Source organism: Zosterops lateralis (genome assembly GCF_965231275.1).
Source record: "Zosterops lateralis genome assembly, chromosome: 4".
NCBI classification, from domain to species: domain Eukaryota; kingdom Metazoa; phylum Chordata; class Aves; order Passeriformes; family Zosteropidae; genus Zosterops; species Zosterops lateralis.
In genome coordinates, this window is record NC_139765.1 from 67,724,324 (window position 1) to 67,741,913 (window position 17,590).

General features: G+C 43.0%; 1 protein-coding gene and 1 long non-coding RNA gene across 2 annotated transcripts in view; one reads left to right on the top strand and one right to left on the bottom strand.

Moving 5' to 3' along the window:
• The window catches only part of CAMK1D (calcium/calmodulin dependent protein kinase ID), a 118,120-nt gene extending 110,586 nt beyond the window's left edge, over positions 1-7,534 (bottom strand). The window contains exon 1 of the mRNA XM_083858760.1: positions 7,528-7,534. The gene's annotated coding sequence lies outside the window, so the exon portion shown is untranslated. The remainder of the gene's footprint in view (positions 1-7,527) is intronic.
• A 6,514-nt stretch (positions 7,535-14,048) lies between these two features.
• The window catches only part of LOC310909031, a 264,699-nt gene continuing 261,157 nt past the window's right edge, over positions 14,049-17,590 (top strand). The window contains exon 1 of the long non-coding RNA XR_014589993.1: positions 14,049-14,319. This is a non-coding gene — a long non-coding RNA (uncharacterized lncRNA). The remainder of the gene's footprint in view (positions 14,320-17,590) is intronic.

Genomic DNA, 17,590 nt, shown 5'->3' on the forward strand with positions numbered 1-17,590 from the left:
TTAACCATGTAACAGACCTTATGAATCCAGATTTAAAGCTGAGTCACTTATCAAACTTTTAGATCTTATTAAAAAGGCTTTATGTATCTTCACAAGACTTTTCTTTTAGCTAACAAAGTATAATCAGATACTTGTACCACTGGAACACAGCCATAACCATCTTCCTGAGAACTACATACTGGAAAATAGGTCACCTATTCTCATTGTTCAGCTAGGAGCTCTGAGAGGACCCTGGCTTTGTTATTCCACCTGTGTGAAGGACAGGCTCCTTGGGGAAGTGGTCACAGCACCAATCCTGCCAAAGTTCAGGAACCATTTAGACAATGCTGTCAAGCACATAATGTGACTCTTGGTGTGTCCTGTACAGAACCAGGAGTTGGACTAAATGATCCTTGTGGTTCCCTGCCAAGTCAGCACATTCTGTGATTCTGTGTGGCACCACCTAAGGCTGACATTCTAAACTAAAACCCATTCTGCTATTTTGAACCCTTCTTAAAACTCTGAGAAACCAGCTGTTACTTTCTGGAATTATTTTAAAAGTTGGAGTATTGAGTGACAGTGTGCTTCTATGTCTTTCTTCTAACATGGATACGCCATTTTTGGAGATGAGTCAAGGTTTGGGTGACCTTGGATGACAATAGTTATGCCAGTGAGATCTGGTAAACCACCACCACCACCCAGGAGAGAGGACAGCTGTGTCACCATCCAGCAATTACAGCGAAACCACCCTCCTTGGAGGAACACAGCTGCCTGGGTGTGCAGGGTGTGAAGTCAGGCTGAGACACAGAAATGCCACACACCATCCCTGAAGCCTGACCCAGCACACTCCACATGAATGGAACTCTGCAAGACCAGAGAAGATACAAAGGATTCTGTGATTACCACTTCACAGGGGATTTTCTCTTTCATTTAATGTACTTTAAGGATTTTTTAAGATGCCTTGATCTGTTTCCCTACATCTGCTTACATCTAATCTAGCATGAAATGCAACCCAGGCAGTGCCAAGTCTTCCCCTGCAAAGTTTCCAGCATCTTAGTGATGAAGAATGGTGTCAGCTTTGTTTCAGGTTTCACTTTTTTTTTTTCACTGGGATGAATTCTCTGCAGCAAAACTATTTGCTTAACACAGAGCCAACTACGAGTGCCAAGGCAGAGCTGCCCTGTGCCATATCCACATATAGAGGGTCAGATTCCCTTTCTCCTGAAACCCGAGAAGGGCAATTCATCCAGTCTGCATCTCCTTGATCCAGGAGATGATCTCATGGTTTAGGCTGATGTCAGCCTCCAGGCATGCCCAACTGTCCCCCTACCCTGAGTTTTGTAGATCCTGGCTCCTTTCCACGCCTGCCTGCCTCCCTAGCAGGGATTTCTGCAGAAGTGCACAGCTGTAAGGGAGGCTCCACAGGCAGGCACTGGGGTCTCTCCAGGCATCCAGATCAGCCCAGAAGATGTATGGGGACAATGATGAAACAAATCCATGTGTGATGCCAATAAATATATTCTTGGAAGGGCCCTACCCTGACACCATGACATCAACATCATGAATAGCACCACTGGGTATCCCACCCTAGCTGGTGTCTGAGCACCCTGAGCCATCCTTAGGGATGCAGGGCCCCACTGAGGAGCAGGTTTTTGGGATGTCCTGGATTTGCAGTTGGCAGGACTTGGAGCGTGGCAGCACAGGGAGAGCAGAGTCAGCCTTCTGTCACCCCAGCACAACTGCAGTGGCATGAGCAAGCCAGGTTTTAACAAGTAAATCTACATAAAAGCTTTCTCAGAGAGTGATTACTTAATATAACAACCAGCTGTCTCTTCAATTCTTGCTGAGGCAGCCGATTCTTCTCACCATTATTCACAGAGGAGAAAAAAACAGGGGGAAAAAAATAAAAAAAGCAACGAGCCTGTTTTGTGTATAGAGTAAGCAAAGCACCAGAGAAATTATGATACCTGACAGACAGAGATGTCAAGTGGGGTTTTTTTTGTTTTTTCATTTCCAACCATCTATCCATTTCTTGACAGAAAAAAAGAGCTCTCACTGCTGGGGTGCAATGAGTTAATTAGTCATTAACCCCTTAAAGGTCAATCCCACAGCTTTTTTGTACAGCAGCTACACAATTTAATTACCATCACTTTTATGTTAGCACTTATCAACACAGGATCTGAATGTCTCCTCTTTAGTTCAGCTGGCCCTGTACTCTGCTGTGTAACCTTGGACAGAAAAACAATTACCACAGGAGAACATCAGTGGGCACCAGCAGAGCCTCCAGACTGGGAAACTGGAGTATGGGACCACCCAGGCCTGCAAGGGCTGTGTTTTTTGACCCAAAGACAATTGTGGCTTGAATAGATGAGTCTGTCCCACAAAACCATTCAGGAACATCCATCTGAATTAATTAAATGCCTGAATTTATGTTAGGGCACAGTAAACTTCTGCATGGCCAATTTTATTCGGAATTAATGTAGCCTTTGATTCCAAGTTAAATTGCACAGAAGAGTTTAATAAGAGGTAACTAATGGGTTTCAGAACTAAATTTGGATTTGTCTTCCTGGAGGCTATCAGGTCAGCTCCAGAGAGATGGGGCATAACAGAGATAAGAATTTGGGACAGAGAAGTTTTACAGGGAGTTTGTCAAAGGACTGCTGAAAAAGAGCAAAGAGGTACAATTTTTTTAATTGCAGCTTTCATATATCTTGAGGAGGGATGATTCTCCCACATTTGTTATCTTTAACATGAGGAACAGCACTGCTTCCTGCATGGAGCAAGGGGCTTCTTTGACCATCATCTGATTTATGGGATAGCAGGAGCTCCCACACTTCCACTCACATTAGGAAAACTTTCATTGCTGTTTTGTGTTTAGTTTTACTTTGGGTATAGCCCTGACCTCCCAGGCTTTGCAGGAGGACACCTCCTCTCCTTGCCCCCTGCTCTTTATCCTAGCAGCAGCTCCTGGCTGTAGGTGCAGGCATATAAGGAGTGAGGCAGTGCCTGGGCATGAATCACTGCCTGAACATCCTGTCTCCTGAGAAAAGGAGGATGGAAAGCACTGGCAGAAGTTTAGCTGACCTGCTGCAAACAGTTCACTCTGTTTAACAGGAAAAATAGCCTCAGACCTCAGCAAGGCATGGATTTGATTTGCATTAAGGAATTTAATGATGCCTCTTCCAGAGGATCCAGGCTAGTAAAGAGGTGGGAGAGAAGGTAAGAGATACCTAAATAGGTTAGAAATTATTTTTAAAATCCCTGTTCAGCAGGAACTAGCTAAAGCAGAGTATGATTTGCTAGCTAGACAGTATTGCTTAACAAGACACATGTGCACATTACTGCCATTAAGCAATCAATAAACCTGGGTGCAGGGCTACACACAGTTTATTGTTCCTCCCCTTGCTTTGCTCTGACTCAGCACTGAGTCTGTACAATTGGGCAGGTATTACCCAAGCAGAGAATTTCTTGTGATAAAAAGTGGTGGAGCCAAAGGAAGAAAAAATCCCAATAAACAACCTCACAAGAAAATCAGGGATATTTTTCTCTATCTGACTTATAAGCTTTTTTTTTTTTTCCAGTTAACTAGAACCTCAGACTGCTGCTTCTCTGCAGTCCAACTCTTCATACTATGCACTACCTTCAAGAACCCACCTAGCAGACTTTCAGCATGTTCACACCTGCACAATTACCATAAGTGAAAGAAATTTCCTCCATTCTACAGCAAACAATGGAAAGGATTGCATTTCTCTTTCTGCTCAAAACCAAAACACAGTTGCTTTCAGAGCAGGTTATGAAACTCCCACATGTCAGCTCAGAAAAAGGCTGTGTCACACAAAGGGGACTGTGTGCTGTTGTTCCCCACAGCCAGTTAACAGAGCTGTGACAGTCCAGTTCTAGAGATCCCATTTTCTTCCTCAAACAGATTCTGAGCCATTCTGTCTTCCACATGTGTTAATGTTTTAATTGAAGATATCAAGAAAGCTCCCCTCTTGATATAGTACCAAACACAGGTGCCCAGTGGAACCTCCCTCCTTCTCTGAAACATCCAAGCAAGGGCAGCTCAGCCTCCCCACCAATTTCACTGAACTAATTACTGTCTGAAATTAGGCACATGTTTAAATGCTTTGTCAGGCCCAGGCTCCTGCGTTAACTGCACACTCAGTCTCTCCCAGCGCATCACTCGACAGCGAGCTCCTTCCCACTCCGTCCCCACCCATCCAAGTCTTCGGGGAATGTTGCCATGGATTTAAATCCACGGGACACAGGAGTCCATATTGGAAGAACCCTGTTAAGGTTGCTCGGCGTAAATATTGACTTAACGGCTCTTCCGCCTTTTTTCTTTTTTAAGAACGGATTTGTTGGCCATGGCTGGAAAAATAGAATTATGGAGTGTGCATGATTCACTCTGGCACTCACACAAACATGCAGATCAGTTGGCTGGCAGCTCTGCTCCTCTGTTCGCAGAACATCGCTCCAAAAATGTGTCATTTTGTTTTGGCAGCAAGAGCATCCAAGCCCACAGACAGAGAGATAAAATCTCCCACCTTCCATGTACTTCACATGGGAGTCGCTGACCTTAGGCTGCACAGAATATTGGATTAATATTCCCAGCAGCGTTTTAGTCCAGACACACAGAAGGACTGACAGAAGTTGTGATTTCACACTAAGAGCCTGGCCCAGAAACCTCCCCTCTCACACCCACTCTCCTGGGTCTGCCAGCACAAGAGAGGACAGGAAAGCAACTGCAGGTAGAACTGTTTATACAAAAGTCTTTTCAATAAGGGCTGTTTCACAGCCAACAGATAGTGGGAAAGATAATAAGCAGAGGTGAGAGGGGACCCAAAGCTTTTGGTCATTGGATTCATGTTTTCATCACCAGTACTCCATGCTCAGACTTTTAATCCTGAGTGCAAAAAATGCTCCTTGAAACAGTATTTCAACACACATCATCATTCAAACTGTCTCCCATATTGATTCTGCCAGATCTCAATGTTTTGGCAGGACTGTCAGAGGGATGAACCATCACCAGAGATGCCTGAGGGTGCAAAGTATATGGGACACTGTGGGCTTGATCCTGGACATGTCAGCACAATCTCTGATTGTTCCAAAAAACCTGCTCACCTCATACAGGGGCATGAACAGCTCACCTGAGAGCTGGCAGACACTGCAAGGAATATATTTGAGATTTCCTACCAGACCTCAATTTGATATACAACTGGGGGAAGTCAAGAACAGTTGCTGCATTTCATAACACTTGGCAGAGCTCTGCCAGAAAGCACAGAGCTTGTCAGGAGGGAAACAAAACTCTAATGGTTGAATGGGAGGAGAAAGTCCAATGCAAGACGAGAGTTCCTTCAGAGAAGATCTCAAGGAGTTTGCCTGTATTGTATCCAGGCAGGGTGTCTTTGGGAACTTTGTCCCATCACAGTTTAGGCACCCTCAAAGGACATAATGCAAAACCAGACCAGGAGGCTAGGATCAACATATGTGCATATTTCTATTTGCTTTGTATCCATCACCTGTGTCTCTACACCTTCCTCTAAGGGAACAGGGACCAACTGCTCCTGCCAGGCATCCTCTGTGCACATCCTCCAGATGAGGTGGTTCAGTGCATGGCACATTTAACGTTGTGGCACCTCACAGCTCTGCAGGGAAGCCCAGGGCTCTGGGCTCCCACCCATTCATTAGATAACACAAGAAATAGCCATTCCCACTCAGTGCTAAGCTACAAGAAACAAAAGCAAGGGCACTTAGATGGAGCTTAGCAACAGCTGCTCAGGATCCATTCAACCGCTCTCAAATCTATTTTTACTGACAGCTTTTGAAGCAGAGAATTCATTGAACAGAGAAACAGGTTGATATCCCTTTCTCCTCAACTGTAAGCAGAATTTAGTTTGTTATTTTCTAATTGTTTCCTTGGTGGCACATACAAATTCAATACTGCATCTGCAAGGAAGAACGTCTATTTTCAGAATAAAGACAATAACAGGAAAAGTTTGTATTAGCAACAGCTAAGTAGAAGACACCAGGGAATAAAAAAAGGGACATTCTCTTTTAAGGTCCTAAAGTACATAGGACAAGAGATTGAGTAGATCTAATTGCATGAAATTAAGGAATTTTCTGCCCACTCACTCTCCTGCCCTTGCAGCTGAAATAGCACAGCCTGGGTGCTGCCTCCTGGTTTCTCAGGAAATTGTTTGCAGGGAACAGAAATGTTTCACAATGCAGAAGCAAGAAATAACCTAAACGATTTCTCTGCTCTACCAGCTCAAGATCAAGGCTGATGCAGGTCAGTTCTTACTGCACGTGGATATTGCCACTCTTACACCCCACACGAGTAGTAGGGGACAAACCCATCAACACAAAGACTTTCAAGCTGTGGTTATTGCCATTATTGCCTGGTTACAGGGATGGCAATGGCTGAGTTTTATGACAGGTTCTCAATAACACTACACAGCAAGACAACAGCTGCATTTGTCACAGGGTTTTTTATATTGTACTGACCCAAGGTGGGCTCAGCAATAGGAAGGCACTGCTACAAACAGTTGTAGCTGTTTGGAGCCCCATTTATTTCTCCCCACTGAAAAGGATCCCCTCTGCTTACTGAGATGACTGAATCTACCCTTGAACCAGCTCCTTTGACTTAGGCTGTCTGAGCTTTTCTTCCAGTTGGTTTTTTAGGATCCTTTTTGTCACGTAGTGCCCACATGATCATCAGCCATCAGCTCTGACATGACCAAGCACTGGGGCAAGAAGTCCCACTTGGGACAGAAGTGCAGCAGGAATAAGAGAGCCCCAGTCCAATGCAGAGTAGCTCTGTATAACTGTGCTACCTTCAACTCAATGAGAAGGTACTTTTAGAAGTTTAAAACGCACTATATGAACTGATCCTAAAGTCACCAATCTCTTCCTATTTCCCAGAATGAAAGTCAAGGGTGGTAAGTTCAGATCCAAATGTCTCAAGTCAGGTGAAGTGAATCCCACCTTCAGGACATAAGATGAGGAAGAAGTAAGGATCAAGCCTCTAATAACTACAATGAATGCATAGCAATTGTGAAATTAGTTTTTCTTTTCTATGTATTCCAGCCAAAGTAAGGAAAAAACACATCCTTCCAGAAGTATAGAGGTACCACTCATCAGCGTGGCACAGGTTAACACCATCTCCTATGACAATCCATAGCAGGTCATCATTTTGGAACAATTAGTAAACAGACTGCTGTAAGCATTCAAAAATTATAACCCTGTTCCTGCTCTCCTCAGTGCCTGTGACACAACTGCTGACATTCTTAGTGAATGAAGTCTTTTTATGGCATTGTAGACTTACTCTAGCCTTACTCCCTTCCCATTTTGCAGTTATCTGGCTGCATTAATATGAAAGAAAAGAAAAGCATTTCTCAAAACATTTTTCAGCATCATTTAAATTCTCATGATCTTGTCTGCCTTTGACGGGCTGAACAACTTTTCAGTCACATTTGTCAATCACTGTTCCTCAGATGCAAGAGTCTAACTGAAGCAAAGAGACAGAAATGAAGGTCTGGTACTCACTTTCTCAGCACTGCTATTTCATTCTCTATGCTGCTTTCCTTTCCCTTCAGTGCCTTCTTGGGAATGCATTTGACGGCGAAGAGTTTCCCACTCGCTCTCTCTTCAGCCAAAACAACTTCAGAGAATGCACCCCTGAAAGAAGAGAAGAAAAACCCTGGTTTAAAGTGGGGCTTTTTCTTTGAAAGCTGTTAACTGAAACACAACCATTGAATATAGTTCTTCTGGTGTCATTTGGAAGCTGCTCTTGTTAAAAGAAATGACATTACAAACATCTTTCTTTGCCTTTACAAACATATGGAGACATTCACACTCACGCAAAACATTAAAGGCTTACCAAAGACTAGAATTTTAATAAAGAACCACAGTCCAGCAGAGATATGAGCAAAGCTTGAAAATTAGAAAATACCATTTCTGTACAGGGGGGCACGGACCATAGTCTGGTTGCTGACTTGCTGGATGATGTACTTTTCCCCTTTCTGAGATTTTTGGAGGCTTAATTCACAAAGGAGCACAAAGTCCCCAGGACTAAGTGACACACCAGTACCAGGAGTGCTCCTGGTTCCTCCGTCACCACAAGAGGTCAGGGCCCCCACTCTGGTCCTTTCTGGGCTGCCCAGAGCTTGTCCTCACCATTGGATCAACACTGACTCAGATTGCATTGGAATTTCTCTATGTATACAGAGTTATTCCACAACACAAACTGATGTGTGTAACCACTAAAGCCAAATAATTGGATTAAATCACAAGTCCATTGAATATTGGCCTTAGCAGCAACCTCCCTATGGTTACCCCAGAGAGAGTTACACAAATAAAGAAACATCATCACAGCAGCCAGTCACTAATTGCCAAGAATGGGCAGTGCCTCTCCTTCATTAGGTTATTTCATAACAGAGTATTATTTTTTGCACTGTCAGTGCTTCCTCCCAAGCCTCTGGACCTGACCAAAAAGAGGCCAGGAAAATGTTACAGTCATTGCTACACAAACACTTTTTTCAGTTCCCAGATTTTTTGAGCATCTGAGCATCATTCAGACTCTGCTACTCTGGACAGATTCACAGTGGTACATTAGGACCATCTTTATATTATGGAACTTGGTACTGGTTTAGCAGCAAGATACTGGACAAGAGAGAGCATTGACCTGAGGAGGAACAGCAAATCATTATTCCTATTCACAAAAAGCTCCTCCTGACGTACCCAATTGGTCCAAGAGAGATCAGATCCAAGGACTTGTCTAACCCAGTGACAACTGAAGGATCAGGCTGAGCAACCTGGTCTAGTAGAGTGTGTCCCCTGCCCATGGCAGGGGGTTGGAACGGTATGATCCTTAAAGTTCCTGCCAATCTAAATCATTTTTTGATTCTATGATCCACCAGCTGAAGGTTTGTGTTTTATTTATAAGAAATAAAAAGTCTTTCCTTTATTATTTCCCCTCATCAGCAGATTATTCTACTCTCCTATGTAGCTCACTCTGATAAATGCTCAGGAGGGTGCTGAGCAAACCCAACCATCTTCCAGCCCACTCTTAAAAGGTTGATGTTTGGTCACAGCCTCATCTGGCTACCAGCAACTTTCTCTGCCTTTCATTCCCCACCACTGCTGCTTATCTAGATGTTTTGTGGATAAGCAAAAGAATTTCCTTCCCTGGACAGGCTCCTCCTTTTTAAGTCATGCACTTGGATGACACAACCAGGCTGCTGTGACCTCACCAACACCTCCTGAGTTGCAAAACAGCCACAGGAATCATCAAGTCGATAAGCAAAAGGAAGAGGCTGCTGCTCTGGAAACAAAGTACCTGTTTACCCAGAAATGCTTTTGTAGCCAGCAGACAGGGAAAGAGTGATAGGAAGTCGATGAAAAAAGACTTTTGCATGCTGTTATACAGCAGATGTTTGACAGCTTGTCCACATGGGGCAGTGATCCTCTGAATCAAGAAATGTTTGGCCTCATTTTTTGCCTGTGAACCAAGAAATGTTTTGCCACTTGGAGTAGCAGAAGGATTCCCTCTTCTCTGCTTTGTGTATAATCCACCTCAGCACATCAGAGCATCACAGGCTCCAATTTAAGGTCCACACAACTGATCCAAATGGTTTGCACAAAAAAGCCACCCAGAGTGTTTCTAATTGTGTTCTTTGCTTTCCTCTTATTGACAGCCCTACCCATTCAATTTACCAAATAAGGTTTTCATCCTGACCCTTGTGCTTGGGACAGCCAGACCAGAACTGCAATAAAACCCTTTGGCTGGAAAGCCCTAAGACCTCTTGGTGCTTTACCAGCTTTGGTTGCAGACCAGAGGGCTCAGAAACTCACAGGGCTGCTCCCAGCTGTATTTCATGAACCCCTCAAGTCCCATCTGCTTAAGCTTTCAGCACTGCACTCTGCTCCAGCTGTGCCTTGAACAGGCTCCTTGCCTTCAGTTAAATGGTGCTAGAAGCTGCAATATTCTCACCAGTCGTTTACTGATCACACAGCTCTCCCAGTGTTTACAATATCATAAAAATACAGGGAGCTACCATCCCAGTCTGCACTTCATTGCTGATCTCAGACAACAAAAATAGTGGAAATCCCTTTATTTTCCCTCTACACAATATAATTACTTTGTGAAGCACCTCTTTTTCAGCGGGCTCCATCATTTCCCTGGATTTCTTCCTGCACTTATCAGGACAGACATGGTTTCCCTGGTTGAAAAGAGCCTCTGTGAATTTAAATTAATATTTTTTTGTGGAGCTCTGCAATACTCATGAAACCCAATTCCCTATCTCCTTAACAACCTTCCCCATTATAGCACAAAATAACCTGAAGCTCAGCTAAAGCATTTGGTCCCACGTCAATCCTGGGCATGGACAGGGTACTTTTTTACATTGATTTTTATATGAGGCCATGGCATGAAATTGCTAATGCTGGGAAGAGTTTCTGGGCAGTGAGAGGGGAAGAGCTGGGATGGATCTGCTGGGAAGGCAGGAGGGAGATGTGAGGAGGCAGAAGTGAGGCAGTCTGCACTATCCTGTGCACTGTAAATTCTCCTGTGCTCACAGAGCAAGAGAGGGGAGCAAAGCAACAAGTCAGTGCACAAAAGAAAGAGAAGTGAAGTGCTGGAAGGAAAGAGAAGGAAGGGAACAGATGCAGAGAGGGATCAGAGTGTTAAACAGAGACTCAGCAATATGGGGCAAGAAGAAAGAAAAGGTAGGAGGGAGCACCAGCAAGAGAGAAGCAGCAAAGATACTCCTGGAGTCTGCTGGAGTCAGGGAAGAGTCAAAAATAATACTGAATAGATGGACAAGCAATTATAATTTCAAATATGCAGCTGAATTCATCCACCCGTAATGACACAGTCCAGCCTCCACTAAAACCTTCTTGACTCCGGCATGAATAGGTAAATATCAAAGAGAAAGTCAGAAAGACAAGGCTGCTCATTTTCTTGCTAACAGCAACATATCCTACAGCAAATCCCCACTGCCTCAAAAAAGCTCCCAAGAACTACCAGCTCAGCAGGCTTGCTAAAGATTTTTTCCTCCCCAAAAGGCATTAATTAATATCACCTTTAAAATCATGATATTAAAATCATGATATTAATGAATAAAACAATTTATCTCTAAGAATTACAGAATTAAAATTGAGGTTTAAAATATAATCGTGTACAAAGTTTAAGAAAGAATTTTGGGATAGGAAAATATTGCATTTTACACCATTAACATGACAGGACTTTCATGAAAAGGCCATGGCTTTCATTAAACATCATCAAGCAGTGCTGTATGACAAAAAGCAAGAAAACCAAATATCACACTGTGATATAGATTTTTTTTTTAATCGAGAAAAGAGGATAACTAGGTAAAAATTATGATTGAAAATGTGTCTGCAATGGTTGGGATGCACCATTCCCTTCAGCTGGGAAGGAGGTAACTGCAACCTTTCCAACACGCCCAAAGACAAAGTCTTCACCTCTCTGAAGAGGAGCTTCTAAATCCTTCAGGAATTTCCCCTGTCCTGCCTGCAGACAATGGCAAACAAGTTAAAAAGTATCATGGCTTTGAGGAAGTAGGACAGTGGTGGAAATGGGTGACAAGAAACTTCTGCAAAATGAAACCACTTTTAGCTGCCAAAATCCGTGTGCAGCAACAACCTATTTTTGAAAGTTTTGACCATGTTATCATTTACCCTGGAGGGGTTTGCTCTTTTCAAACTTCTAATTAAGGCATGGAATAATTTTATGATGTAGGTAATTTCCATATGAATTAGGAACAACATAAGAAAAAAAAAAAGAGGTTAAAGAACTTGATGAGTGACATTGAGATAACGGCAAATTCTGGAAGGTGCTTGAGATGCTTTGACTCCTCACCCCTTTGCAGACACCTGGACTGTGCAGTATCCTATGAGATGCCAATCTTTCAGAGTCTTGATTCATTTAAATTATTTCTTATGCATTATTTTTTTATATATAGATTTAAAGATTAGAATTTCAAGATTAACATTGAAATATGAACATTATTCATGCCCAAACTGGATTTTCTATGAGCAAGCAGCAGCTGCAAGGCTAGGCTATCCTGCAGATCAAAGCAAAATAAAGAACAAGTAAGTTTTTCCTTCTTCTGTTGGAGCTATAATTTAATATGAACATTTAATTTGTGAAATACAATGAACAGCATATACTGTGACAGTAAATCTGTCCTCATTCAACAAAAAAATTGCTGTGACAAAAAATACTGACAAAATGAAGACAAAGCTGATGGAGGGATGAAACCTCATTTTTTCCATTCAACCTCCATGTTGAGCAGTTTTCCACTGCATTAGCAGGTGCTCTGTCACACTAAGTCAACAGACATAGCCAGGAAACAGATTTCACATCTTCAGGCTGCATATAGCTAATGTTCTTAATTATGACACAATTGGCTTCCCATGTGTACTTTGCCCTGGCCAAACCAGGGGGGAAAAAAAGGGGGGAACACACAACATCTGAAAAATATACCATGTCTATCCACTCTGAGACAGGAGACTGACTGAATTAAAGGGAGACCAACCAAACTAAAGGTCATTTTCATAGTGTAGCTTTGGCAACCACACTCAAATTCTGCTCCTTGACTCTCCAGAGAAAGGTGACTTTGGACTGCACCACAAACAGAGGGAAAAAAGTCTTTGTTAGTATTTTGACAGCTTCTTCCATGAGCCTCAAGGAGTTAACAGTGGGATAAGCTCAGGCTCTGTGTAACACACCAGCGAGATTCTGGTCCTGCAGATCACTTTTCTACTGAGCCATTTTTCTGCACAACTCATGTTCTCTCTTTTGGGTTTTCTTAAAATTTTCTACTCAGTTGTTTTTGTAAACACCTCCTCACTCTCCTCACTCATCATCCAGGTACGTACCAACACAATTTTACTTCCAAAGTCATGTCCATCAGTGTTCTGACAGCTGCATGAAAATTAATTTACAATTTAACTTTCAGTAGCTTGGTGACGTCTGAATGCAAAGTTAACAACACTGAAATCTGGAGAGGGTTTTTAGCCAGCCAAGAAGAAAGGAAAAGGACTTTGGGACTGTGCTACACAGAAACCAAATTCCCTATATATTCCCAAGAACTCAATACAAATTAATGGGAAAAGCTGACTAATCTGGTTGCAGCCATCTATGCTTTAGAGCACAAATACTTTTTCTAGCTACTTTCATTCATCAAACACACAGTTCCAACCTTGCAGCCCCTTCTATGGCAATGCTTCCTCTGCCTGGGCAAGAGCACAACAACTGGGATCTCTGTATTAACACCGGTATTTTTAGCCTCCCTACTCATTTAATTTCCACTAAGCCTCCCAGCCACAACTGAAAATGCTGTTTCCTACCTTGGGGCCCCACGAGTGCCTGCTCTAACACCAGACATGGCCCTGCCCTGGGCTGTGTCTGACCCCAGTTCCCCTCTCCAGGCTGATCTCAATCCCTGCCCGCAGTGATGATCCCATGGAGGTGCCTGATGCCACAGGCTGGGGCTGCTCTTAACCCTCTCCAGATGATGAACAACACTTCCTACTGTGCCAAAATGCTGCTGCCATATCCTGATGGACACTCCAACAATGGCAAGGGACACAGATACTCTTTGCTGGGTGTTCCTGCTGCAAGAAGCTCCTTTCTGGAGCACTGACACCTTTCTCTGTGCCCTGAGCCATCGCTCCATGCTCATTCCCTCAGCATTTTGTCCAAGTTAGGAGGTATCTTGAAACCACTGTGGGCTTGCAATGAGCAGTCACAGCCTGAAAGGACCCTGGGAGTCACCATGACAGGGATGGGCAGCACATCCCCAGCTCCAGATTTTTATTTCCAGTCATTCTGCTGCTTCCCCTTTAACAAAACATTTAGGAGGAAGTAATATCATCAATAATATCCCATCAATACCCAGATCTCTGCTGGGGCTTATAGCCATGACCATTACAGAGCCACCCAACAATATCACACTCCAGGCAGAGCTTCTTCATTCACCTCCTCATAAACCAATTTGGTTTCCATTTGCCATTCCAGTCTGCAACAGAATAAGCAGCACAAATCTTTGAACTTATGCAGCCACAATAAGTTTTCCTATTTGTTTGGATTTAACTTCTATTTTTGGGGGGATACTATTATCTACAGTAACAACAGTTTAGTGTTTTGACAGTTTTTGTCACCAGAGTCAGCTGCAAGATGCTCATTTGAGGCTTATAATTTCTTCTAGTTTAGCTGCTCAATATTTAATAATCTCAGGGAAAAAAAAAAAAAAAAAAAAAAAAAAAAAAAAAAAAAAAAAAAAAAAAAAAAAAAAAAAGAGGAAAAAAAAAAGAGTCCACCCACTAAAAGAAGTAGGATTAAGACTGGAAATCCATGCAGCTACTTACAGGAAAGCTACTTAGAGGAAAGAGACTTCTAAGAAGCCAGAAAACACCAATTTAAAGTTGCTCACCATAAAGCATGAATTTTTGACAGTATAGTCAGATAGTTTCCTTCACAACCCTGGACCTTCTTCACCAGAAAGCAAAGCCCCTTAGAGGTCAACAATCATTTTCACTCAAGGAAAACATCCCTGGAAATGATGTGAACCATTCTGTAGCTGGAATTAGATCTTTACTCCGGGATGAATTCCAAGGTCACAGCAGGGCATGGCACACACCACCAGCACCTCTTGTCACTCCAACTCACACACCAGCAAGGTGAAGACACCAAAATACACAATCAAGGAGACTTCCAGGGAAGAAATACCATCAGGTGCAGAATAGAATGAGGCATGCAGCTTCAGTGCCATAAAAGTGGGTTCAAAGATGAATGAACCACACAAAGCACAGAAATTAAGCCAAAAATGAAAGTTTGTGAAGAACCTCTTCCCTTTCTGAGATGAACTAATTGTTTGAGCTGCCTAGTGTATGCTAATTTAATAGGATGCTATGCAGTCTGTTCTGAGACAGTGATGCATGTATGCTAAAAAGGGAAACTGGCCCAGCTCAGATCCCCAGCCATGTTTGTTATTGCACTCATCTTCTTTCCTGAACTGTTTGCTCCTTTCTGATCAATCCTGACCCCTATTAGAAAGGGAATTATTGTCTTTAAAGGCCTGTTACACTTACATTACACCCTCTGTGGCAGTCACAGTAAAGCTATCAAGAAAAACATGTAGTTTTCTGTGCTGAGATCTTCCTTCCATTATGCACTTCACAAATAAGCTGTTAAGCAGGTTTTTTTCCCCACTGAGGATCACTTTCTTTCCAAAGTGAATATTTGAGTACCATTTTTCCCACTTTCATCTCATGAGTCAAAAGGAGCTCATCATCTCCCAGGATTTATGTGATGGCAGCATTCACACAAGAAAATAACCTTTTTTCTTCTAGTAATGACCTCAAACCTTTCTAGAGGCATAAGCGATCTCCATAATTTATTTTTTTTTCAAAGCATTTCCCTATTCTAGCACTGACACATGCAGGGTCTATTACTCCTGGAGATCTTATCTGGCCATAAAAAGTAGATTACACCAATTTAAAAAAGCCTGGTTCTTCTTCTCCTTTCTCCACATGGAAACTCAAGAAAAAATCTGGCCCACTGTGGCATTCTCCAAGAGGCTGAATCAATTATGGAACAAGTAGATGATATTGTAGCAAAGCAAAGCAAGGCAGACAGTCTAGTTTTGCTTTCAGCAATTCCTACATTCCTTCTACAGAGTGAAGGTGGAACTATCCTAAAGATCAAATAATTTTGCAGTTGTGACTAATCCTAATGAGGGCTAATGCAAAATTCCCACTTAGCCAAGAGTTTTACCTAAAGGTGTCTGGAACTTCACTAATCCAAGATGCAAAATTCTGCCCAGCACCTCATTCATTCAAGTGACATTTCTATCTCTACAAAATAGAGCCACAGTGTCAGTTCTGGTAGCCTTCCCCAGTGATCAGAGGCAAAGGGTTGTATTTTCAAACATCAACCCTGCCTTTCATGAACTGCACTGCCCATTCCACAGGTGAAGGTCTTGAGGAACAGGAACTCCATGGGCTGATGTGGCACCTGGGGACATGGTTTGCTGGTGAAGATGGCAGCATTAACAGCTGGACTCGGTGGTCTTGGAGGTCTTTCCCAACTTTAACAACTCTGTGATTCTTATTTAATTTAATTACTTAAAAACTGGGAGCTTTGCATCATCTAAAAGTCCATATTCCTGTTGTACTTCGAAAAGCATCTCCAGCAGATGCTTACATCCTACCCAAAATTAATGACACTGTGTGTCTGTAGGATCCTTAAACTCTGTCAGCCAAAAACCCCTCTGCTCCATTTGCTGCACACCTTTAGTCACAGAGATCACCTGAGATGCCCAGAAATTAGTGTAGATGATCACAGCATGGTCCCTGCCTGTTCTAAGGGGAAATTTGAATTAGATAACCACACCATGAAACCAATACACATCTCCTAGCATCTGCCTTTTCCACTTTAATCCTCCAGATCCAATACAGAGCCCCAGCCAGGAAGCACCTCCATGAATGTGATGAGCAGCCACCAAAAGAGGAGGCCACAGGGTTCAGAGCTGTCACAAGCACAGCTGCACAACCCCCATTGTCTAAGAGCCCTTCTGTGCCTCTGTGAAACTCTAATTGGCTTGTTCTCATCCTCTTGTCTCAGCCAGTCCTGCATATCCATTTTAAATACCTGGACTAAAAACGATGTGCATTTTGTATCCTTGCCCACTCCAAGTTGCAGATTAGAATTATTTAAAAAAAGAGATAGAGAAAGAAAGACAGTTCAGTATGATGGAATAGAAATAGTTTTACAGCTCAGAATTTAGCTCTGGTAAGAAAAGGCACTGCAGGATATTCAGAGCTCCATCTGCAGCTTTACTCCCCATGGCCACTTCTCAAAACACTGGGAAGAGCGTTTGCTTTTCTACTCCCCAGCCTCTTCACTCATGTATCCACATGCAGCTTCATGTCTGAGCTGAGCTACACTAAGAAACTCAGCAAACTGGTTTGCCTAGCAACTGGCAGGCTTGAAAATAAACATTGGCAAAGATTATTTTGGTCTAACTGTACACAAAGTTACCAAGGCCTTTGCAACTTCACAGATACTTCTGCAAAAAAGAATTGCCACACACTTTCCACATGTGCCACCCTCGGTGGTTCTCATGAAAACTCAATGCAAAAAGGGGGGGTTTTTTCAGCTTCTGCTGATGCGGAATTTCTCCATGGGTCTGTTTTTATGGGGCTGTGTTGAGACTACTGAGGTTACTTGCCAAACAGATTCAGCACCAACACAACACACTTCTCCTCCCATAAAGTCATTGTCATGACCCTGCAGACTGCTCTGAAGGCACATCTTTTGATGTCATGGAGTTATACAGGGATTGGCAGGAATGAAACTCCCCAGGGAGACGTGAGGAACCAGAAGCTGTTCCATCCAAATCCTGCCCAGCCTAAGCATGGATCCAGGTGAAGCAGGGAGGCCTGGCAACAGTGATCCTCTGAGCTCATCCCATGCTTTTAAAAGCAGAGAAGGGCAGTGACCCCTGCAGCAATCCCATCCCCTGAGGATGGGAGCCACCCCTGCCTTCCCCATGTGATATCAGGAAAGAAGACAGGGAATGAG